This window comes from Notothenia rossii (genome assembly GCF_949606895.1).
Source record: "Notothenia rossii genome assembly, chromosome: 9".
Lineage (NCBI taxonomy): Eukaryota > Metazoa > Chordata > Actinopteri > Perciformes > Nototheniidae > Notothenia > Notothenia rossii.
In genome coordinates, this window is record NC_136907.1 from 42,770,136 (window position 1) to 42,795,697 (window position 25,562).

The 25,562-nt window shown below is 38.6% G+C and overlaps 1 protein-coding gene and 1 long non-coding RNA gene across 2 annotated transcripts in view; one reads left to right on the top strand and one right to left on the bottom strand.

Moving 5' to 3' along the window:
- Window positions 1-25,562, bottom strand: part of LOC307020816 (junctophilin-1-like) — a 94,560-nt gene that overhangs the window by 45,331 nt on the left and 23,667 nt on the right. The window lies entirely within an intron of this gene.
- Window positions 7,308-20,242, top strand: LOC307020818. Its single transcript, XR_013802988.1, has 2 exons — window positions 7,308-12,483; window positions 13,297-20,242. It is a non-coding gene; the product is annotated as an uncharacterized lncRNA (long non-coding RNA).

Here is a 25,562-nt window from a genome sequence, read left to right on the forward strand (position 1 = left end):
ACAGACGTAGGCCTCTAGGAGTTTAGGATGGCCGAAGACACTACACTACCCATAATCCCCAGCTATCGTTTAGGACTACAGTCACCGTGATTAATCTTCAAGTGCTGGGATTGGATGTTGGAGTGGCAGTGCGCCAAGGTTACGCCGAGCGTTAAACAGCTGTTTGAAATGGAACAAAACCACGCCAGACTATCCAAAACTGGAATCGAACGCCGCCCCCCCCCCCAGAACTACACATGCTGGTGTTTCGCAAAATGTTCCATGGGACGTCTCTACTGAACGTTTTCGTTTTTCCCACAATTAGAAGTTGCCAGTATTAAACACATTGGTGTTATCAAATGTAAAACATATAATTAATAAATGGGTGAAATCTGACAGCTCATTGTTACTTTGTAATTCTACTCCACAATTCGGAGGTTAACCTGATTGCCAAGTGCCAACAATCAGGAGAGATATTTGATAGTTGGTGCTTGAGAAGACTAAACATTTATCTGCAATTGACATGAATGGAAACGAGTAATAAAGTATATTCATTACTCGTTATTCTCTACTAATAATTAATTAAAGACTGTATAATGGCTATTTTGCACATCCCTTTCAAGATTTCAAGATTTTCAAAGGTTATTGACTTATCATATACACAACTATGGTGTATGCAATGAATGAAAATCTTGGGTCACAGGTTCCTCAACAGCACATTACAAGACATCTATCAATATGTGTTTGTACCTCCACCATTAAACTGTCATATTCTGCACATTTCTTATACTATCTACATACATAAGAGTATAATTCATATGTATAATATCAGATAAAATAAGTGCTTCAGCATAGTTAACATTGCAGGAAAGCAATATATTAGACGTTAAGTACTTTGTCAGGCTTAATATTTATCTGTAGATACCCCCAAAGTTTTTCTTATTTAAAAGAGGACCTTAATCTAAAGTATTATTTAATGTTTAAATAAAGGTTAATTCGTTTTTCTGTTTTGCACCTCCTCCTATTAATATCTTTGTACATCCTGCTCTAAACTGTTTTATTGTAGAGATCACTTACAGTATCTTCTTGATTTTTTATATTCTATATTTCTATCACAGACCTTCTACTTTCCCCCTATGAAAGTATGTACTCTTTATATTTTTTTAATCAAACATAACATAAAAACAATAATTAAATAACGTGCTTTAACCACTAGGCGGTGCACACAAGGTACACACAGCTATAATAACTTTGTATTATTAGTGTAGGACACTTATGTATGTACAACATCTGAAGATGTGTAGTTTTATTCATGTGTTCACATAATTTTATAGCATATTGCTATACTATTTCAGACTCAGTATTTACATTCTTAAATTCAAAGAAAATCAAAGTCCTTTTATATCAGCTGTGCACCGTTATGGTGTAAATATAACCTATCTACGAATTAGATCAAATATAAAAGTCAGCCGAATTAAGGTTGATACTGCAAGGAGACGTATTGTGTGAAGAGAAATTGAAGATGTTGTTTAATTGTTGATATATTTATGATCCACGTTAAGTATTCAGTTTCGGCGGCATTTCTTCCAGTTTTTCCAAAGGTCTTCTCATCAGGGCTCTATAAATAAAGAACTACGGCAGATCTGTAATATGTAATGCAGCCGAACCGTGTATTACAATGCCGTTATGTGATGACTTTCAAAGAGAAAAGCAAGAACACTCGGAATTAAGTATTATTTTATTTTTTAAAAATGTTTTCCGAATTTCATATCATATAAACACTAGGCTTGGGCGGTATGACGGTATTACGGTATACCAGGGTATTTCGAAATAACTTCGGTATGATTTTCAATACCGTGACGTCACAGACTGTGCGCCAAATCACAGATGCGTTTCATTCTACTACACTGACACAGAGTTTTGACAGGGACGACATTGGTTGTAATGCACAGCACGCGCCAGCAGAGGGCAGGGGAGGGCAGTCCGTCTTTCCCCCTCTCAGAGCTCAGCACAGAGCTGAGCTGAGCAAGATGGCGGCAGCATTTGCCGGCCCCGAACTCGGACAACTATTAAAAAAGAAAAATGTCTCTGCGCCAGTTTGGGACTATTTTGGGTTTACTCGTCGCCAGTGACTTCATCCAGCACAACGAGAGACAGAGGCACTTCTTTGGGAATGTTTAATACGGGGTGAGTGAGTGTTGACATTTTTTAATCCTATGCAACTGGTTGATGGTTTTGTAGTCGAGGTCGGACGGTTTTAAAAACTAAAGCATTTACGTGCTAAACATTCACGCGAGTAATCCAATGAATCAAATGGAAATAAGGTTTTTAACACATGCACGGAATAATATTGCCAAACTAGTTAGTGAATATAGCAAACTTTATTCAATAAGTCAAGTATTTACTCCCGGAAAATGTTTATGTATGATGATATATTGTTAACTTAGCTCACTATGGAAACAACGTCGGACATCTACAAACGCGTCCTGTATCCGATCTCAAAATGTGCCATTTGCACAATGTGTCCTGTATGCAGCCCTTGTTTTGCACTTGCGCGCACGTCGCAGCACTTTGCGAGCGTCTACCGGCTCGGGCTGCATTTTACACCGAACATATAATATACCGTTCGAAACATCTATTTGCCGCCAAACGCCACCTCACTCAAGTCGACCCAAGTCATACCGTCAGTGGCGGCTGGTGGAAAATATTTTTGGTGGGGCTTTTGATATAGTGAGTAAACATTTTTTTTTTGGGAGAAATTACCCCTTAAATTGGGACTGATACCGTCATATACCGTATACCACGGTATGATGTCAGCAAGGTATGACAGTATGAAAAAAATGATACCGCCCATGCGTAATAAACACCAAATCCCAGCATGCATTGCGGCTAATCCATCCAATCAGCGAGCTTAAACCATAGCTGAGGATCTTGGGTAATCGCTCGAAATGCCTACGTCTGTTTCCGGTTATTTTTATTTTGAAATTCATTTCCTGAAGGACGCCAAAAAGGCCCGAGATTACGGAATTAAACCAATAAATAAAAGCAAGGATAATTGTGTGTTATTGGTGAGTAAATAACAGTGTGTTATTTTGAAAAGAATAACAAATTAGAAGAAAAAAAGATTTAAAAAATACAGATTTCAGTGTTCTGAGGCTCTGAGCCCCATTTATTTTCCTCACAGACGAAAAAAAAAGTCCGAAATTATACGATTTAAAATAAAAGCAATAATTGTGGCTTGATATTGGGTAAGAACATGTTTTTATGAACCAGACAGCGTCCGGTCTTCCACGACCCGACCGGAGAAAAAGACGTGCTGCATGCACGAAACACATTACCAGTAGAAATACATTGCTTTTAAAATCGTGCTGTGCAACACGAAAAAAAGGGGGAAATCGTGTTGGTGAACACGAATCAATCGATTAAAAATCGTGTTGGTGAACACGAAATGCCATGAGACTGGGTTGGCAGTACTGCTCGTCCACTGGAGTTTATTCTCCCGTTAGCTCCCGGTTAGCTCACACTGCAGCGGCCGCTCTAAATTATTCACTGTCTGACTGTCACACAAGCAGCTGATACATATCCCCAGTTCCCCTTAAGTGAATGTGTGTCAGTCTGAATTGACGCTGTTTGGCATCACAACGCTGTTATTAAAGTGTCTCTGGTATAAAATGGGTGATGTTACCATAGCAACCAAAGGTAAACTGACTACTTGCTATTGCTATCCTATTGTGGCATAAGCCGTTTTCTACAGGCACATTTTACCGGCGTATTTTCCATTATGATTCTATTTGTGATAGTCGGACACGACAACCTGTGCAGCCCATGTATTGATTCCATCCGAAAGCTGCTATAATACAAAACAAAACGTCTGCCTGCTCTCCACAATGATCAATAACAGTGAACGGATGGTCAAAGTAAGATACAAATAAACAGAATCACACGAAGCCTGGTTAGTGCTGCTTGACTTTATAAAGTGCGTTTCTTTTTATAAATGTGTGGTTGCCTTCTAGTCACTTTGCTCAGCACTACTACTTGTAGGCAGGCATGACGAGACTCTTCAGTCGACCCATGTTCAGGGGAGGTGGGTTTAGTTTCCTGCACGCCTCGACGTAAGCGACTCTTAGCTCCGAAGCTCTTGCCTCTAGACTGACAATTTTTTGGAGCTGGAAGTGAACCGGATTCCGGAGCTAAGAGGCGGCGCCGCTGCGGTGTGAACAGGAAAAAACGGTACTTTTCAGGCTCTAGCTCCGAGCCGGAGCTGAAAACGCGTTGGTGTGAAAGGGGCATTAGTGTGTGTGTTGCTCCGCTCACCGGTCCGTCACAGCGGGTGGAGCTGCAGGATTTCTGCTTCACACACGTTGCATACCGCTATTTTGTCATTTTCGGACAACTTCAAATACTGCCAGACTGGTGAAGCCATTTTGGCGAGCTTGTTTTGCCTCGCACAGAGGGAAGTGTCATTTATTTTACGCCATCATTTTACGTCATGCGATCGGCTCTTGCGATCAGCATTTTTAGAGAGCACCGATTGATCGGCAGAGAGTGAGTATCGGCAGATATCGATTGGCGGCCGATCGATCGGAGCATCCCTACTTGGATGCAAAAGAAGTGCACTTGTTTCAGTTCGATAAGTTTTGAATGTGTGCTACTGTTAGAAATTAAAATCAATGTTTTATGGCATAATTTAGTTTAAACATGCCATCAGTTAAAATGCTGATTTATACTGAAAAAAACTGAAATTCTCGTGCACAACCAGTTAAGCTTTTATTCTGAAAATCCTTCATCTCCGGTTAACATTTAGCATGTGGCTATAATAAGATTTCCTAAAGAGGTGAATTTAGTAGCGAAATGACATGGAGTGGTGCAAACCGAAACCTACTGATTTAACACTACAACTATAGATGTCGAGATACTACCATGCTGAATATTAAATGAAGGTACAGTTTATTTGAATACATTATTGTTTACAGACGAGAGTAGCATGTGACAACATCCGGAATGACCAGAAACCAAACCAGCCGTGAAGTATTTTCTGTATTTTTTAGAGTATTGATGACAGCGTTTAGAATGTGTTACATGAAAATTCTTGAAAGAGAATATGAGGAGAAAAGGCGTGTTAAGCATATATTGAATGTGAAAAGTACCAATCCTCTGTTTAAATGCAACAACAGACATTAGAGACGAGGCGAGCCGGCTGGCGGGGAGGAGCCAGCAGAGGATATATATAACAGCACCGGACGAGGGATTCTCTCTCTTCTCTTGCTCACGAGAGCCGGATCACAGCTGTTTTCTGCCTGAACAATATTCTGTCTGTAACACTACCGCGCCTTTTTTAATTAAAGTATCCCATTTGAATCTTCTCAGAGACTCCATTTAGTCTAATTTTAAAGCTTCTCTCCTGGACGCGAGAATAACGAACATATTTAAAAATTGGTGACCCTGACGTGATCTCGTTCCACTGGGAGAGGAGTTGCAGTTTTCAAAGGAGCTTGAACAATGCTGGCAGACATACACTCGGGCCCATACAGAAAGGTAAAGAAGTACCTCTTTATTCAAAATCTTCAATAGATTACATAGTGAACAACAGGAGTGTGTGTCTGTCTGGTAAGTTGGACTCCTGAGAAAGACTGCCTAAATTTAAGTTAAAACAAGCCTAAATTGATAAACATTGGTATCCTACCACACGTGGCGTTGCTTTGTCACAGGCGGGGTGAGTTCATTTTCTTTTGCTCTATTTAACCCTGCATGCTATTCGTTTGTCTGTTATTACATGTCGGCTAGAGGCCAATCAATTCAATAGGTGTCTCTTGTTACGTTTTAAGTTAACGTGAATGGTTTTAGGCCATTAAGCAGTCGGGACTGCTTGAGGCAAAGACAGAGCCAAAGTTGGAAGCTACGGTTATTGGAGTGAGTGTTTGTGTTAACAACAGTGTGAGGCTGTTTTAAAAAAGTCATTTTTCGAGGAAAAGGCCTGAGGAGTTTGAAGCTTTCAGTGGTTACTTTTTTCTGTTTTCAAAAAGACATTGCATGTGGATTACGACGAGAAAAAGCGACATTCGTGCGTTAGATAGACAATATTCTTCTGATTGTGTTTGGATAGCGTCCCATTTTGTCCCATAATAGCGTGTTTAAACAGAAGAGATGACCATACTGGCTCTTAAAGTCAAAACATTTACGTACATGGGTAGAGGGCTATGATGTAAGGGTATAAGGCCCATTTATCATTGTAAACTAAATAGAAATGTTATTTTAAACTACAGTGTTGTGTGTTGAATTTACTAGACAAAATATCACCCCGCCATTATTTCAACTCCACTGTGAGAACCACACGAGGTGTTTTTTCAAATCCCTTTGTTCTTCAGGTCAAAGGTTGGAAAACCAGTTGTCATCTTGTCTTGACCTCATGTTCACATTGAACCACACGGCAGTCGCCATTTCATGAAATGCTAATTGAAGTACTGTGTTTGCTTTAACACACCGAGGCTAGGCATTCCATCTTGAAAAGAACATCATACTTCTTGTCAGAGTTAGAACTATTGGAAGTACTTCTGCTGGTAAAAGTGTATTGGCTGGTTTTGGGACATTCTTGGTTGCAAGTGTGTATTGGCGGTTTTGTGAATATTCTTGTTTGCAAGTGTGTATTGGCGGTTTTGTGAATATTCTTGTCTGCAAATGTGTTTTGGCGGTTATTTGCTGTGTTGTTTAACCATAGTGTAGTGTTCTTCCTATTTTAAAGATATTTTTAAGGAAAATAAGTTTCTCCTTGTTATAAACAAGTACGTTTTGCAACAGCTATTCCCTAGTGGATTAAGCTGGAAATTAAAATAGCACACTCTGGTGGTAGTACAGAATTATTACACATAGAAGAAACACCATAACATTTTGAAGTATAATTTTAAGTGTTATAAATAAACACATGCTTGATCGCAGGATAGGATTGCAAGTGGTTTCTAATTATAAGATAAGAAACTTTACATAATACTTTTTCAAACACCAATTTATTGAAGCTAACACAGGTAGTGACATGAGCATAATTTCATACACTTCGGTATGCACTGTACACAGGAGATTTAGATTTGAACCAATATTCATATTTCAAAGCCAAAACCATACATGGTACAATTTTTATTTTAACATTTCATATTTTAATTTTTCATAATTTTTATATATTAATTAACTTTATTAATATTTTACCTAAAACTTAAAAAAAATATATATATATATAACTTAAAAAAAATATATATATATATTAATAAAACCTTGAGCAGCGAAAAAAAAAAAAAAAAGATTTAAAGTTTGGACGAACAGCAACGAAGGTGCCAGTCAGAAGATTAGTGCTTCATCTTTGATAAGTTAATAAATAATTAGAGAACATGTCACCAAAACAAACTAAGTTGAGACTAGACGCAGAGCCAGGCTCAACAGCAGATATCAAGGGCAGATGCTATAACAGCTCCAAATCTTAGACAAAAGACATGGAACCATATGGAGAAACTGTTGGAACAGTGGCAAACGAGAGGACTGTTTCCAGCAGATGATCAGCCTGGACCAACGAAAGCCCATAGAAAAGCTGTAGTTGACTATGAGAATGGACAACCCCCTTGGTATGGACCTGCTAAAAGCGCTATGAACAGAGCTGAAAAAAGAAATCTAGAGTTACAAGTCTGGTACTCCATCTAAAATATGTCAGCCAAGAATCAACGAACAGCATGTATCTGGCTCAAGGAGCAGAGCTCACAGCAAAGGAAGATAAGAAAGAAAAGACAGAAGAAGCTCCAGTAATCCAACCTTCAAAGCTCCTTCCAAGCCTGACAGATGCGCCTCCTCCCTACATGACAGATAGCGGCTGGAGAAGGAGGATTGAAATACCAATCATGGACTCACAGAGACATGGAAGCATTAGTGGCAAAACTACCTCCACTCACACAAGGAGGTCAGAAGTGGGTGAATAATCTGGAGAAATACACAGTCCAAGACCACCTGTGCTTGGGAGACATGAGGGCACTGCTTGGACGGATAGAAGGAAGACTAGAGGCAAGAGCAGTGGATTCCAAGGCCAAATGCACCAACTCTCCAGATTACATTTCCTTCAACAAAGTCAGGTCGAGGTATTGGGCTGCCATTCCTCAAATCTACCCAACAACACAGAGTTTACATGCCCTCAACAGCCTGAGAAAAGAACCGGGGGAAGACATGTATGCCTTCCTGAAGAGATGTGAAGGAGTGTGGGAGGACTGCACTGGAGAACGACATGACGTTTCACCGTCTGTTGTAATGCTGTGGAATAACGCGGTCATTAACGCCCTTCCCCAATCAGTGCAGGCAAGCCTGGGAGATGTGGTGGCATTAGACGCTATACCCATTGAAGAATAGAGACAACATCTCATTTACCACGATATGAAATACCAAGCAACCCAGAGGGAAAAAGACGAAGAAATTAAAACATTACAACTAAGACTCTTGAAGATACAAATAGCTGAGAAAGATGCCGAAGCTAATAAAAACAAGAAAGCGGCAAGGCAAATGGCAGCTACATCAGAGAAGGCAGGGCAGATACCTCCAACAATTCAAGCTCAGGAAGAACCAGAGAATGCAGGGCAGACATCTCAAACAGTTAAATCTCAGATAGTTCCAGAGAATCAGATGCAGAACCAACAACCAGGAGGTTTTCGAGGAGGCAGAGGCAGAGGAAAAGTTCTCCGGTTTGAGGGATGCTACATATGCAATCAGCTGGGCCATTGGGCTAGAGATTGTCCACAACAACAAATGAAATATCCACAACATGCACCAAACAACGGCCCACCATGCAGTTTCCATGATGATGACGGAGGCAGGGGGTCCCAGAGATGTCAAAGACGTACAGGATTTCCAAACATGAACCAAATGTCACTGACAGCCTGGTATCAACCACAACAATGAGGAAGCTTAGAGGACCAGACCATCAGGTGATGCATCTTCAGCACTAGAGTATTTTGAAATCCAGCTACATAGAACCACATATGTCAGCACAGGAGGGAGAGGTTGAATGTTATTTAAAAGATAGTGAGTAGAATATTGCATTTACACATAGAGCATCCACAGATTAGAAGTAGCACAGTAGAACATTTAGCAGACTATTTTTGTAATTATGAGAAGGATACAGATTACAAGTGATGTTGTTCCCCCACACAGAAAAATATTGTGTCGACACAGCTAGTGAGGTCAAGACGATGGGCTTCCACCCAAAATATGCAAGGGGCGGCGATACACCTGACGTGAAGCTGTCCAGACCTGAAAACAGAAACTTGATTCTGCTGTGGTGAAGTTTGGCTACAAAGGGAGGTGTTCCAATAGGGTCGCTTGTAGGGATGTAACGATACCAAAAACTCACGGTACGATAATATCGCGATAACAAGTCCACGGTACGGTATTTATCGCGATATTGAATAATAAAGGGAAGAAAAAAAAAAATCAGAATTATTTTTTCTTCAATAAAACATTTTTTTACTCGGAAAATGTTTTTTTATTAAATAATAAATCTGATTTTTACAGCATTTTTGTAGGATAGCAGTATTTTAAAGTGTCAAAAACAAAGTGACAGTAACAGACTGGAACAAGAAAACCAGTGTTTTTTTACCTACTAGTACTACCAAACAAAGTAAGCTTTGTTTTCTTTATGCCACTGCATCTCACAAATAAACAAGGACATTTAATAATCAGACCCTGCAATAAAATAAATCAAGTTTCACTTTAGTTTTTCAAGTAACTCAACTCAAACTCACTAGTCACTCACTCAGCATCATCAGACAGGTTTTTAGGAATATGAGAATGTCCACATTTCCAGGTATTTATAAGCTGGGATGTTTGGGCATTTACAATATCCCCTGCTCTGGAAAAAACTCTGTCACTTGGTACTGATGTTGCTGGGACACCAGTGGTCGCGTTAACCGAATATTTTATTTAACAATGACGGAAAAATCTGAACGCAGTCTGTCATTTTGACAGATTAGAACAAACTCGGAACAGCGCCAACGTTTCCCCGCAGCCAGGCTCTGGTGTTATGCCGTGTTATGCATGCCCTCCAAAAGGAAATGATATAGTTTCAAAACCGTAGTTTGCCGTACAGATCAATACATGTCTGGGAGGTCTTGCTTTACGCTGTGCGCGTCCCGCGAGGTGCATGTACACTCGGCATAACACCGCCCCCCCCCCGTTGACAGTTCACGAGCATGCTCTATCGTGAACTTTTCAGACCCGACGGGTAATAAGGGATTATGACGGATATTTTAAGATCCTGTCTGTCGAAATGACGGACAGCGAAAAAGTCTAACGCCAGGCTTATTGACAGGGCGAGATATAAATATATGGTTGATACTTGTCAATGTCTCTAGGTGTGTAAATGTAGCCCTGTAAATACGATGTCCTTTTGTGTTATCTGTTGTTTTATTTTCATGTTGTAACCTACTTGCTGCCATGTTAGAGAGGTCTCTCTTGAAAAAGAGATCGATGATCTCAATGGGACCACCTGGTTAAATAAAGGTTTAAAAAAAAAAAAGTGTTTAAAAAAAAAAAAGTGTTTAAAAAAAACACTTTTTTTTAAAATAATTTTTTTTTGAACATCGCGGTAGATTTTGTCAGTCTCACGACGGTATTGGGAAGTTTATTTACCGCGATACCGCGATATTCGGTATATCGTTACATCCCTAGTCGCTTGTCTCAAACCAGTGAAGAAGTCAACAAGAACCCAGCTGAACTAGAGAGTGACTGTTAGTGGGAGAACTGTGACGGAGCGACAGAGACTGGCCCAACAGTTTCCAGCCAGTACAAAGATAGACCTCGTCAGAAGACCGGGGCTGTGTTTAAAGGGGAACTTCATTTATTGTTAGTGGAAGTATAGTTTTTAATCAAACAATTATGTGATTTATGGAGTCAGATTACATTTTTCTCATAAACACAATTTTATAATCAGTCTGAAGTATCTGTTTTAAGGCATGAGCGGCAGATTAAATAACATAACACTGATTGAGAGCTTGGATGAAGAAGTTGTAGGGTTTTTATAACAGTTTCAAGAATCAGTCTTTATTTATTTATTCTTGAGTAACTTTACTGATTTATAGTGTAGTGCGTAAGGCAATATCTCATTTTGAGTGAGGGGCACCAGCCCTTCATGCAGGTCACTCTCTGTGAGAATAGTTCATATTTTCCCTCCAGTTTGGAGAAATATTATTTTATCATGTTAGTTCAGCAGTGTCAACCAATCCTCTAATCCTCGAATTATTGAGACGCATTAGCGACACCAGGGGTATTGTTTTTCGCAACAACGATGATGCATAATACCATGACAAAAGCCATTATTGAAACAAGTAAACTATTTTTTTGTGCTCATGGCAGATTTTTTAGTGAATATGCATTTATACCATCAGAAAACCATACATCATACGATATTTTTGTACCCCTTGTGGGTACACGGAGAAGTTATATTTATTTAATGCAACGTTATGGGTTTTACATGTCCTGTTCATAATAGGGTAATCATTGCAATATTAATTGAGCATTTTATGCTCAAAGGAGGGAGTGTCATGATTATACAGATATGTTGATTTCAGTGACGTTGTAGTTAATAAATAATAACATGTAGTCAACAATAGGTCTCATAACAACAAGAGGTATGCCGAAGCTTGGGCCTTCTCCAAGGAGGGAGTGGTCCAGTTTTAGATATTAGACAAATAGAAGTGGATGAATATGTCAGAACTCTGAGTAATATTATGCAAGTTTTGTCTACACAGCAGGCTAGGAAAACTACAGAGATACCAGACGAGATACCAGAAGAGACTCCTGTTCGGCCAGGTGAATGGGTGAGGGTGAAAGTTCACAAAAGACAGTGCGCTGATCCCCGGTGAACGGAAGCGTGAAAAGTTGAAACAAACTTCACACACGCTCCGGTTTAAAGGTAAAGAAAAAGAAGCAAATTGACACCACCTCACACATTGTCACCCTTCACTGGCAACTTCCAGAACATTATTGGGAGTTAGGACTGATTTGGCAGAGCTTGAACAAAACAATAAATAGAAATAAGATAAAGATAGAAACAGCTCAAAAGACAAATTGTCTATAGATTTTTATAGATTGTACATTAATGTGAAAACCTATTTTTTGTTTTACATCTGAAAAAAAGTCCAATTTTTTGTATATGTTATTTTTGTACTCATTATTTAAATTCTGTAACGGACACAACCAGGGATAAAATAGAGATGATGACGAGAACAAAGCCAAACCAATTGTGGGGTGCCCTAGGGATAAGAGTTAGAATAGCATTGTCGATTGTGCTCATTACAGTTGGCACCTTTCTGGTTGGATGGGGAGCACAATATCAAGTAAAACATGGAACCATTAGTTCACTCATAAAGAATGCCCACATCACTAACAAGACTCCAGCTGTGTTTCAGAGACTTTCACTTATCCCCAGAGCCAAAAGATCACCTGTGCAACAAGAGGAGGAGTTAGAAATACTCATTCCCAAAGGTGAGGCGGTTATAATCAAGATGATTCACCCCCCCTATATGCAGTTCTTGTATCAAATGATGAGATGGGTTTAAGTGATCGGGATATGTAAGTGATGGGGATTAACAGATTAGGGGAATCTCTAAATACACTGGATCCATGTTTTAGTCTGAAGCAGAAACACCCCCTGTTAAGTTTATGAACAACCGACCGGTGACCTGAGTAAAATTATTGAAAATGATTACAGTAGAAACAGGCTACTAACCCACAAGTACAGCAGTACGTACAAACTCTATGAACAACATTTCCCAGCAGATAGTGGCGACATTGCACAGATAGGTCCAGTCACAAAACTTACTTATGTTCTAAATAACAGTGAGATTTAATTGGGATGGAGAAAATATGGGGACGTTCTTTTTTAGTGTGTGAAGTATGTGGTGCTTGAAACATCTAGGTATTTACATTTATAGAAGAAAGTGGTTTCCTGAAAGAGTTAATTGGAGTAAACATGTTACAGTGGGTGAAAACAATGTTTAGGGATATGGTACAATTAATAGAAGACATTAACTGGGCTTAGATGACATTTAACATCTAAGAAAGATAGTATGGTTAGTAAAATAGAGTGGGAAAGATTGGATTTATTGTACCTCAGTGTGTTAGAATTAACTATAGGAAATGCGTCCTGAGATCGATCTCTCTCTCTCTCTCTCTCTCTCTCTCTCTCTCTCTCTCTCTCTCTCTCTCTCTCTCTCTCTCTCTCTCTCTCTCTCTCTCTCTCTCTCTCTCTCTCTCTCTCTCTCTCTCTCTCTCTCTCTCTCTCTCTCCGCCTGTCAGACCGCTACAACCCCATCGTCCAAGCAGACAAAAGACCTCACCACGGAAGACTCCTCCTCCTCCATCGAACAGACAGAGAACCAGAGCTGAACCAACAACTCCAACACTGCATCCAGAACTATCTCCACCTGAGGCATCCAGAACCAAAACCAGGTGACATAAAAAGGCAAACTCTCATTGGTCCCCCACAGGACATGAAGTTCCAAGCTGAGCCATGGGATTTGGCACAAGAGCAGAGTGTGGGACATGAGAGCGGAATACGCCTTCCATGCAACAAAGTAGAGACTGTAAAGGAGGAGATGAAATGCAAAGTAGATGGGACACTGAAAAGAGTTACAGCGGAAGGATCCAAGAGTGGATGGACTGAGGAGAAGGTGGACGGAGGAGAAGACGGGACGGAGGAGTTGGCATGGTCCGGCAGAACGCGAGGGGGTTGTGGCTTGACAACCAGAGTGGGAGAGAAGGAAAACGGGAATGAGTGAGTTTACACATAAACACACTTATTCACCAACGAGAAATACTTAAAGAAAAAGATTTATTAGCCATAAATTAATCAATTGGTAAATTTATAAATTAAGAAAGAGGAAACTATTAAATAATGCTAAAAACACACTGGGGGTAGAACATATTATTCAATGATTTCATAATATAAACAAATTATTCTTTAAGAGATTCCAATTCATGTGTGAATTTGGGGAAGATTTAATTTGTTACAAAATAAATCTACAATTTAAAGGGATAGTTTTAGTAACCACTCTATAAGAGTAGACAAATCTTTATTTGTAGGAAAAATGTTAAAGGTAGAGCTAGTACCAAGCCAAAGATGGTATTCCAATCTAGAGTATTGATTTCTCCATTGTAGCATGGTTATTACCTCAGGAGGGAAGATTAAGGTGGAAATAACATTTGTTTTTCGTCCAAGATGTAGAGTTTTAAAAAGACACTGGGCAAAGAGAGATTGCACATTTTAATTTAAAAAAACTAATATAATTGGGAGTAATACATGCGGGGCCTTGGATCACTCATTGTGATGGTGCATATTTTACAACAAATATCGTTCAGGGAGAAGGGGTCACTCAACCCACCCTGCAGATGTTTTAAATCTTACTTGCAGCTTCACAGGGAGCACCAGAGTATGAGTTTTTTAAAACACAAGCGCCACCAGCTCCATTTAATCAGGGATGACCTGACATTTAGAAATGTTATTTAAAGGAGAAACATATCTGCCATAAGTGTAAATTCCTGAATTGAACTACAAACCATTTATGAAATGAATTCTGTTTTAAAGTCCTTGTTAAAGGAGGGAGTAATTATCACATGCTCGGCACCCAAGGTTCCACACACTGTTAAAGGGGTTAGCATAGTTATTTAAGTAGACCATAATTGAAAATAAATTAGTATAATGCGCGATTGATATTCCACTGGTTCTCACCCCATTTCAGGGACTTTATCACTGCATTAGAACAGACCACCCAAAGGTACTTAGCAGGAACTTTTAAGTGATGAAATTCTACAACTGTTGTAACTGACCAAAATCTTCTCCCAGAAATGACTGTCTAGAATGGCGTACCCCAGAGTAGAACGCCACCCCGTATACAGATGTTGATGACAATGATGAGTTAGTTTGAATGATGTAGAATGACATGGATGTTCGGAGATGAGATTGTTCAATGAATGTCCAGCCGATGTGATTCTTCACATGATGAAATCATGTGAAGAAGTGAGCAAAATAAAATGCTAAAATGGAGTGAATCCATTTCAATTTATTTTATATTATTCCAAGATAGTATATTTGTATACTTCCAATTTATTTTACACTATTTCAAGATAGTTTATTTTATTTGACTTTATTATTTTATACTATTCTAATATGGTAGAGTTCATGTTGTATAAATCATTGCTATTCGAAAATGGTTTGTTTCTTTTCACTTTGTAAAAACAAGTGCCTTAACACTGAGCGTGGTCTGAGAACGGTTTCTGTGAAAGGAGGGAGGAAGAAATGTTCTGATACCAAGCCATTGCTGCTATTTTGAAGAATGATATTGAATGTAAACACTAGAAGTTATACACAAGGGAAAACTTTTATGTTTGAGCACAGGCAAATAATTTATTTTGTATTTTTGTAAAGTTAAGCCCATTGAACCATTCCATTTAGATTGTATGTTTGTAATATGAGTTATGTACTATGCGAAGTTCCGATGAAGAACTCATTGATTTCAGTATTATACACACCTTTTAGGTGTGTAAGGAGGGACTATTAGAAATTAAAATCAATGTTTTATGGCATAATTTAGTTTAAACATGCCATCAGTTAAAATGCTGATTTATACTGAAAAAACCTGACATTCTCGTGCACAACCAGTTAAGCTTTTATTCTGAAAAACCTTCATCTCCGGTTAGCATTTAGCATGTGGCTAATATACGATTTCCTAAAGAGGTGAATTTAGTAGCGAAATGACATGGAGTGGTGCAAACCGAAACCTACTGATTTAACACTACAACTATAGATGTCGAGATACTACAATGCTGATTATTAAATGAAGGTACAGTTTATTTGAATACATTATTGTTTACAGACAAGAGTAGCATGTGACAACATCCGGAATGACCGGAAACCAAACCAGCCGTGAAGTATTTTCTGTATTTTTTTAGAGTATTGATTACAGCGTTTAGAATGTGTTACATGAAAAGTGATGAAAGAGAATATGAGGAGAAAAGGCGTGTTAAGCATATATTGAATGTGAAAAGTACCAATCCTCTGTTTAAATGCAACAACGGACATTAGAGACGAGGCGAGCCGGCTGGCGGGGCGGAGCCAGCAGAGGATATATTTAATAGCACCGGACGAGGGATTCTCTCTCTTCTCTTGCTCACGAGAGCCGGTGTCGGTACCAGATGGTTTTGGCTAGAAAGGATCCGTCTAGTGTAAATATGACATCACGTTCTCGTTGTAACTCTCGTTGTAATCGGAGCGGCTCGGAAACACATATACAGCAGTAACATGATGCAACATACACATTAATGCAGTAGCAATATTAATAGAGAAACATCAGACATAATAGTAAAACACTGCAAGGGAACATTTTATTGCACCAGGAGCTATCTTGGGACTTTTACTGCGACAACGTTGACTTGCCTGTGAATAAAAAATAAACCATAGTGTTTGTGATCTTCAGTGTTGTCATTCTTCTTTGAACACCAGCAAGATCGCTAACACCCTATTTCAACAATCACACTCCCTGTAATTGACATAATTAATAGATAGTTTAGCTTCTCATCATCAGTTGCTGTGGCCCACTGATGTTAACGATCGTAACTGAAAGGCTGCCTGTCAAACGTAAACATTCAGCCATGTGACATTCAGCCAAACTTTCGCGAGAGTTTTACACAAGACGGATCCTTTCTAGCCATAACCGTACCAGATGTGTTCGGGATACATATGTGTTCGGGGGCCGTCTCTTACCAATGACGTCACGCATTGTACGCATTGTGATTGGCTGTACGGTAATTTACCCAGGGGTGCTCGGGGGCAAATCACATCTACAGATCATGACGAACCGAATTTAATTATTCCTATGCTCCTAGCGTGTGAAAATGTTTGTGAAAAACATGTTAAAAAAACATGAAAACGGAGCATTGGCTGTACGCCATTGGCTGTAAGGCAACTCAAGAGGACCATCATACACGGTCAAATTCCGAACATTTAAACATAGCCTACACTTCATTCTTCACTTTGTCCGTTATTATATGTAGAAGATGAACTACGTCTCTGAAAGGTCCCAATGTGTTCATTTTGATGGGCTGTCTTCTGAGTGGTTAAACATCACTAATGATTTTCTGACTTCCGACTGCTTTGGATATATAATTACACAATAAGGTTTTACTATCACAGTGCACTGAGATTTGTGACAAACTGTAAAGCACTTACGCATCACTGTACACTGTAAACCAAGGCGGTTTTGCCATCACTTACTGTACTGAGGCTCAGTCACTGGTACATTTTCATTTACAAAGCAATGTTGGATAAAGTACCATCTTATTCTGCTCCCTGATGTCTCGGCAAATTGAAAGTACTTATTGCCTGAGATCTCACGCTGTGGTTTTATTAAATGTGCAAAGTGCTAGGACTGTCTTAGGGAAGAAAGCTTTTAGATGTGCAGCTCCACTAACTTCGAACAGTCTGCAAAAAGAATGTAAAATTACCAAGCTGGTACCACTACATGTTTTTAAAGCTCGGTTGGATGCACAGTCAGATGCTGTTGGTACCTGTACATGTGGATAGATATGTAAATTGTAATCCCTGTAATCTTTGCTGTATGATGTCCTTTTGTTGTTCTGTTGTTTATGTTTTTATGTCTTCATGTGGAACCTACTGCTGCAGGTCTCCCTTGAAAAATAGATCATTGATCTCAATGGGATTTTACCTGGATAAATAAAGGTTTTAAATTGAATGTCGAGCATTAACTGCAAGTCACTCAAATGCATAAACTGGAGAATAATTATGTTACAGAAAACATATCCAAGTGTAACAAACATCCAGTATTAACCTGACTTTTTTTTACTAACAGTAACCAACTAATAATTTTCATAAAGTGCATATTTATTCCAAACTCACAATATATATATATATGTATGTAATAAAACATAATGCACAATGGTACACAGTATCCAACTCTTTAGGCACTGGTCAGAGGCATTCATGTAAAGCAGATCACCAGAATCCAATACTGGTAAAAACGTTGCAGAGATCAAATGTTTCCTTGTCTGAAAGGAGAAACCTAATTTTAAAACAAAATGTTCAGTGTGTGACTTGAAAGATAAGTTCTGATCAATAATAAAACCTAGATATGTATATGTAGTGACCCTTTCAATGTCAATGTCAGTCCCTTGAACAGTACAAATGTTGGGGAGAAAAGAAGTTAACTTTTTGCCATTTGAGAATATCATGAGTTTGGAGTTGTCTGCATTTAATACTAACTTGAGTTGAGATAAATGGGATGTAATAACATCAAAGGCAGACTGGAGGAAATCAAGACTTTGCTCTATAGAAGAGGATGAACAATAAATAACAGTATCATCTGCATAAAAGTGGAAAGCAGCATTTGAAAAATTATTAGAGATTATTTACATACAGTATATGGTGAAATTATTGGTCCTGATATGGAACCTTTGCGCACACCCTTTCAAATCAAATCAATCAAATCAAGTTTTATTTATATAGCACATTTATAAACGATTTTTGGTCGAGCCAAAGTGCTGTACAAATAATAAAAATACCCTACAGTAAAGACATTTTACAGCTAATACAACAGCAGTTTGTTCAGAATATCAGTATGAGAAGAAAACGACACCCTCTGTCCTTAGACCCTCACATCGTACAAGGAAAAACTTCCAGAGAAAACCCACAGTTTGAAGGGAAAAATGGGAGAAACCTCGGGGAGAGCAACAGAGGAGGGATCCCTCTCCCAGGACGGACAGACGTGCAATAGATGCCGTGTGTAAATCGAAGAGATAATACATTTGACAACATAGGTAGACCGAATATTAGGAAATGCATGTGTCTATAATAAGAGGATGAATCCACGAAGATGTCAACAATCCTGTGGGTGCCTTCAGGGAGGCAGCACGACGAGACCCAGGCAGGACCGCAGAGACAGGTTCAGCCACGACCCGAAGTCCACGACTTAATCCAGAACTCAGGATAGAGGATCCAGGATGCGGGACCACAGCAAGAGGATCAGCCTCGACTCAAGATCCCGGCGTCGATATAGACACAAAAGAAGAAAAATTTGGCTGGGTTAATCGGAACATGAGAATACACAGATACAGATAGACAGAAGGAAGAACAAGCACTCCAAGCACTGATTCTTTTTTAATATTGAAGTTAAATGCATCAATCTGGTGCACTTTGAGAGCAAAATGAAGAGATATATGGATACCTCTCAACATCCATATGAAACAACTGTAAACAGATTTACTTTGTCTTTATGGATTCGATTGTGGACTTGATTGTGATTGCTGCACATTATCCCTTACTTAATAAATACTTTTTTTGATAATCTATTATATAGAAAAGTATATCATATTGATATATAATATATAATTTATCGATAATATATAATATAATCAAATATAACAATCAAAACGAAATAAGTAGTATTAAGTATTAGGGCTAAGAAAATATTGTACATGTGAAATAGTTGTATGTATTGATTTAAATTGACATGCATCCGCTAAGAAAAATAGTCCGTTGTTACCGTTTGAACTAACGTACCAACGGCACTGAACATATTACATATTACCTACCATATTACGTTATATACTTCTTACCTTCGATTTCTCTTATTCTTCTCCTCATTCGTCTTGGTTTTTCTTCAAGTTTGTATTGTATTTCTTCAACTTTCTATCTTGTTGGTCGAATGCACTTAAGCGTCAGCAATGTAATGTAATGATCAAAAAACCCCTCTATACTCTAGACAGCGTGGGTAAATTACCGTACAGCCAATCACAATGCGTGACGTCTTTGAAGTCATTACGTCGTGACGTCGTACGTCGTGACCCCGAACACATATGGTACCCCGAACACATCTGGTACCGGCACCGGATCACAGCTGTTTTTTGCCTGAACAATATTCTGTCTGTAACACTACCGCGCCTTTTTTTATTAAAGTATCCCATTTGAATCTTCTCAGAGACTCCATTTAGTATCATTTTAAAGCTTCTCTCCTGAACGCGAGAATAACGAACATATTTAACACTACCCTAAAAAGAATACTGCTTTTATTAATGTAAAAAAGTTGTAATTATTGTTAGGTTAATATTTACTACAGCCATTCTACAGTTATACCATAGAAATAACACTACCCCTTTCAAATCTGACTGTATTTTTCTGTATGTATATTCCATGTGGCAATTTTTATCATATTAAATATATTTACAACATTTATATTATAAATGTAAAAAATGTTCTTATAATCGTTCTCTTATTTATCTTTTTCTTACAACTTCTTTCCTTAGACCGTGTTTATGTATTCACCATTATATACTAAAGCAGATTCCTTGTATGTGTATACTTGGCATTGAACCAGATTATGATTATCTGCTGTTGCACAAAATAAATTGTGTTATGGTTATATTTATCTCTTTCAAAATAAAAATGAAATTGCATGCCCTCAATTTGTTTTGTTTTGAAGTTACTGTATCAAAGTAATACATTCCACTATAATGACAGCACTACTCAAATTGAAGCTGTTGCTACTTACTACAGGAAAAAGTGCAATCTTAGCTCAACAGGCTAGTTTTACACTAGCACTGTTTCATAGTGACCAGGTGAACCAAATCATTGCAGTTTTAAAAACGTGGGACTGGCAAAATCCTAGTGCAGCGGCTAAGAACCATTTCACAAACCAAGACGGATTAATCCTGTCACATCGAGCTAAAGATAGAGAGGCCCCTTGCAGGGGAGCCGAAATGGTTTCATATAACCAGTAGTGGGTACAAGCTCTACAAACCTGGTACTGCTATACATTAACTACCCTCATATAGCCCTTTGACTCAAAGTGCAGAATACATTAACAAATACAGATTACAGAGTGAAAGTAAGCTTTGTAATGCCTAGCCTACAGCTTGGTTTGGTGAGTTATTTAATGATGATTCAGGTGTAAAGGGTTAGGAGATGCAGAATGGTAAAATGCTTCACATCTTTCAGTCCCTAGTATTGTATGGCTCGATTTTCAGATATTCCTACACTTCCCACGATGCAACTTTTGTTTGAGCCCCCCTGCCTGGTTAACTCCTTCTCTCTTCTTCTCTCTGTCTTTACATAAGACATAATCTGTTTTATTTTTGCTTTATAAGACGTTCTAACATTTATTACATTACTCTGCCCCTTTAAATTCAAGTAAGGCTAGAGTGGTGTTGGAATGAGTCCTAAAACCCCAGAAATAAGTCAGCATTTTATCACTTCTGCTTTTTGAACAAGGTTTTGTGTTGAAGCCTGAAATAAGATATGTGATTAACACAAGTTTAAGAGATTTTCACATTTTGTGCTATGACATAAAAAAAATTCAGTAAATATTGGTGAATGCATGTAATCTATGAGTTATAAAAACAGCGGTTGCTCACAAGTAACCAAAGGAGGCCGACAACTTCATCACAGCGAATACAAGTCTGCTTTTAGATTAGCAGTGGTGAAGTCATGATATAACTTGTTTATAGCCAAACGCAAGCTATTTACATCTGGTGAAAGCATTTACGCTTTAAAATTCATAAAAGTGTTGTTAATATATGCAGATTACTCTGGTAAACAAAACGTGCAAATATCATAAATGTGTTTTTTCAATGTTCTTAGATTCTGCCTTAATCTGAAATACAATGGAAAAACCCCATTGTTTCTTGTCAAGTAACTTTGGTCATATATAATATGTCATCACTGCACTGCTCTATTGCTTCCAAATAAATATATTTTCTCAAATCAATATCCAATCATTAGATATATTTCATATATATATATATATATATATATATATATATATATATATATATATATATATATATATATATATATATATATTTGAATATTGAACCCATAGTATCAGGTAAGCTATCTCTATGACAACTGGCGTCTATGGTGTGAAACCTGATGAAAACAAGCATTCATGATGACTGGAGAGACAGCAGTTATGTAATATCTGTCTGTGTGTGTCTTTGTAAAAATCATCTTAAAAATGTAAGGAAAAGAAAGACACTTGGTTTTTAATAAACAAATCACAAGCACGCTACATAACCATGCTTAAATGTGTCTCATAACGTGCCTCCTGGTTACACTTACCATGTGCCAACCGTTACCTTAATCAAAGAGTATTCCAGTAAGTGAAATTGACACAGACAATCTGCTGTTGTGTGCTTCATTTTTAAAATGGAAACTCCAGACTTGGGTATGTTCAAGCCTAATTCTCCAGACCTTATCTAAAGTTCATATAAGGAAATGGCAGATGCATAAATAATATAAAAATATCTACTACATTAGATCTAATATTACTACCATAAGAGAAGAAAAAAAGAAGAAGCGCCAAGCAGTAAAAAAACAATAAAGAAATTAGTCTTACTTTTTAAATAATGACATTACATTTGTATTATTATAGTGCCAGATTTGAGTTATCCAAGACCAGAACGAAAAAAATGAAAATCAAAAAACGTTGGTTGTGTAAAATAAACATATTTCTACTCTGTGCTATTTCAACAAACATCTTAATTATTATTATGGTTTAATTTACCCTTCAAAAGAGAGGGTTCTCTGCTCTCCTTCCAGAACATGTCTGACCACCTGTTGGTGTCCCTCAGTTTATTTAGTTTATCAGCAAAAACTTGTAGGTTTGCTATCCTGGCTCCAAAATGGTGGAATGAGCTCCCCATTGTAATCAGGATAGCAGATAGCTTGCACATCTTCCGGCGCAGACTGAAAACTCATCTCTTTCGACTCCACTTCGAGCGATAGAATTACTAACGAAGCACTTATATACTAATAAAGGACTGGCTTATCTAAAGACAGTTGAGTAGCACTTGAAATGTTTGGCTCTATGAAACCTGATGTACTTATATGATTCTGTTTTCTTCAAGGTTGTATCTTCCTGGTCGAATGCACTTATTGTAAGTCGCTTTGGATAAAAGCGTCAGCTAAATACAATGTAATGTAATGTAATATTAAGTTCAACCATCACATGAAAGTAGCTGTTAGTTTTCAGATCCATTGGCAGCCTCTTTAATCTGCCGTGACATACAAGATTTGCTATTTGCTAGACCAAGTAGGGTCCAAAGCCTTTTGTTGAAAATAGTTAGTTAGTGACGTTTCTATGGTTCATACAGCTGTTCTCTGATTGGTTGCGCTTTGAAAGGTCAGTAGTGATAAAGGTCACAGTTGAAATAATGAAAACCAAAGCACAATTTGCTTGATGGCAATTTCAAGTGGTGTGCAACGCAAATGGTTTCGCACAACTTAGTCGGGCGGAATTGTTCTCCCCATAAAAAAACAACGACAACGTCAGCTCGGAGCAGATTTACGCAGCTAGCTGAACAATGCTAGCAGAAGTGTCCAGTTATGACCTGTTAGCGAGAGGCACAACAAATGCAAATTCTTAATAAGCTATCTGGCTTCTGCTGTAAACAAACACAGTAAACAAAAACATAAACTAAAATATTTTATTCAGCTTAACAAGGCTGAAAATACCACCTATGTAGCTGCTAACTAGTCAGGCAGAGAGCAACAACAGCAGATAATTCAGCGTTACGTTGGCAGCATTTTCATTCTGAAGATGTTCCTCATAGACAACACACAAATTTGAAGATAAAAGAGACATGCTTGCTCTTGGAATGCTCAAGAAAACAGGAGCTAGCTTACAATGCTAGGCCATACCTACCCAGCGAGGTAGCAAGATCAGGCTTGTTACAATTAGTTTAGGCTTAAAGTCTGTAGAAGTTTAGTTACTCTATAGGTAAACTGTGTAAATGTAGAGCAACAGCCTCTGGTTGGTTGATGCAGAACCAGGGTATATGCAGGAATCCTGAAGTCACATGTAATACTTTTTAAGACCTTTTTTAAGACCCTTTCCATACATTTTAAGACCTCATCGCAACTTCGAGTTCTAACCGGTTACATTGGCGACGCACTTTACCTCACATTTACTATATTGATTGTAAAATAGCATAACTAAACAGAGTGCAAACAGACTACTGAAGCCTCCTTTCCACATGAACTTCAACCTCTCTGTGAAGGTCAGGTTTAATGCAGTATGCTGCTTTTTTGCTTCTGTAGACTCTGTGCTCTTTCATTCCAGTAAAACTCCTCAGAAAACATTAGAATCCACTATTTAACCAATAAACAAAACAATTGACAAAACGTTGAACTATGAAATATATTAAACTTTGGTGAGCTTCAGCGGGGTAATGCCATAGGAGCTCCCTCACAAATACCCAGGGGCTAAATTGGGCCGGGCTGTCCGGGGCTAAGCCCTGGCACATAGGACGATGCTCTGACATCATCACCCTCACACATTTGTCATATGTTTACAAAAAACGATATATATGTTAAGACTTTTCTCGTTCTTAATATAGACTATATTTAGGGTCGATATGTGTTGACTTTACTTTAAAATAGCAGATCTCTGTGACCGGATATACATGTAGTTTGGCTTAGTGAACGTGTGTCTCTTCCTTGGAGGAGCAGCATCGCCCGGACTCCTCCGTGCAGAGAGTCTGCACTTCAGCGCTGTGTGTCAGCGACGTGCAGTCAGGGGAGGCACGGATTGGCCATCGGGAGAGTCGGGACTTAAACGGCTTTCTGGCTAGCACTTAGCATGTGGGACCAGACAGCTTTGATCTTTTTTAGTGTAGTGGAGCCTCACTTCAGAGCGTTTACCGTGATCCATTTTTGGTGTTATGAAGTGACTGAGCTCGTGAACTGTCTACTGGAGGGCGGGGGAGCCTCGCTGCGGGGCAATTGTGGACCTCTGTCGTCTGTCAGCACAACTTACATGATGCCGTTTAAAAAAATGAAGGGCGGTGCTGGTTGTCAACGTACCGAGCCAGCCGTCAACGTCCCGCTGGCGACCGGCCGTTCTGTGATTCTCCAGAACACACAGATGGCCAGTCCTTACCCTGTATTCCACCGGGTCACCGCGGCGCAGATGGACCCAGTGGAATACAGGGTCTATCGCGTTTAGGAACCCCTAAGCAGAACCGAAATTGTATATTTTGTATGGGTACCCGGTAATAGGGGTTTCACAACTACCTATATTTACTAGTCGACAAGTTTTTCAAAATAGTAGTCGACTAATCGTAATAAAGACACACAAAGAGAGGTGTAAAAACTGTATTTTGTATTGCAATTCATACAGTTACGTTAAACACTGTAACAAAGCAGCATTTTAATTTGGGTTACATGGGTTACATGGCTGATTAAATTAAAAAAAGTAACTGAACTAACCAAATCTACTGCAAAAACTCTGTTAAGTACATACAGTGGGGGAAAAAAGTAAAAAAAAAAGTTTAGTCAGCCACCAATTGTGTAAGTTCTCCCACTTAAAAAGATGAGAGAGGCCTGTAATTGTCATCCTAGGTATACCTTAACTATGAGAGACAAAATGAGAAAAAAAAATCCAGAAAATCACATTGTCTGATTTTTAAAGGATTTATTTGGGGCAAACGGCTCCGTGTGTACGCCCTATACCAGGGGTCGGCCCTTTAAGCCCTCTGCTCTGGCTCCCTTGAGC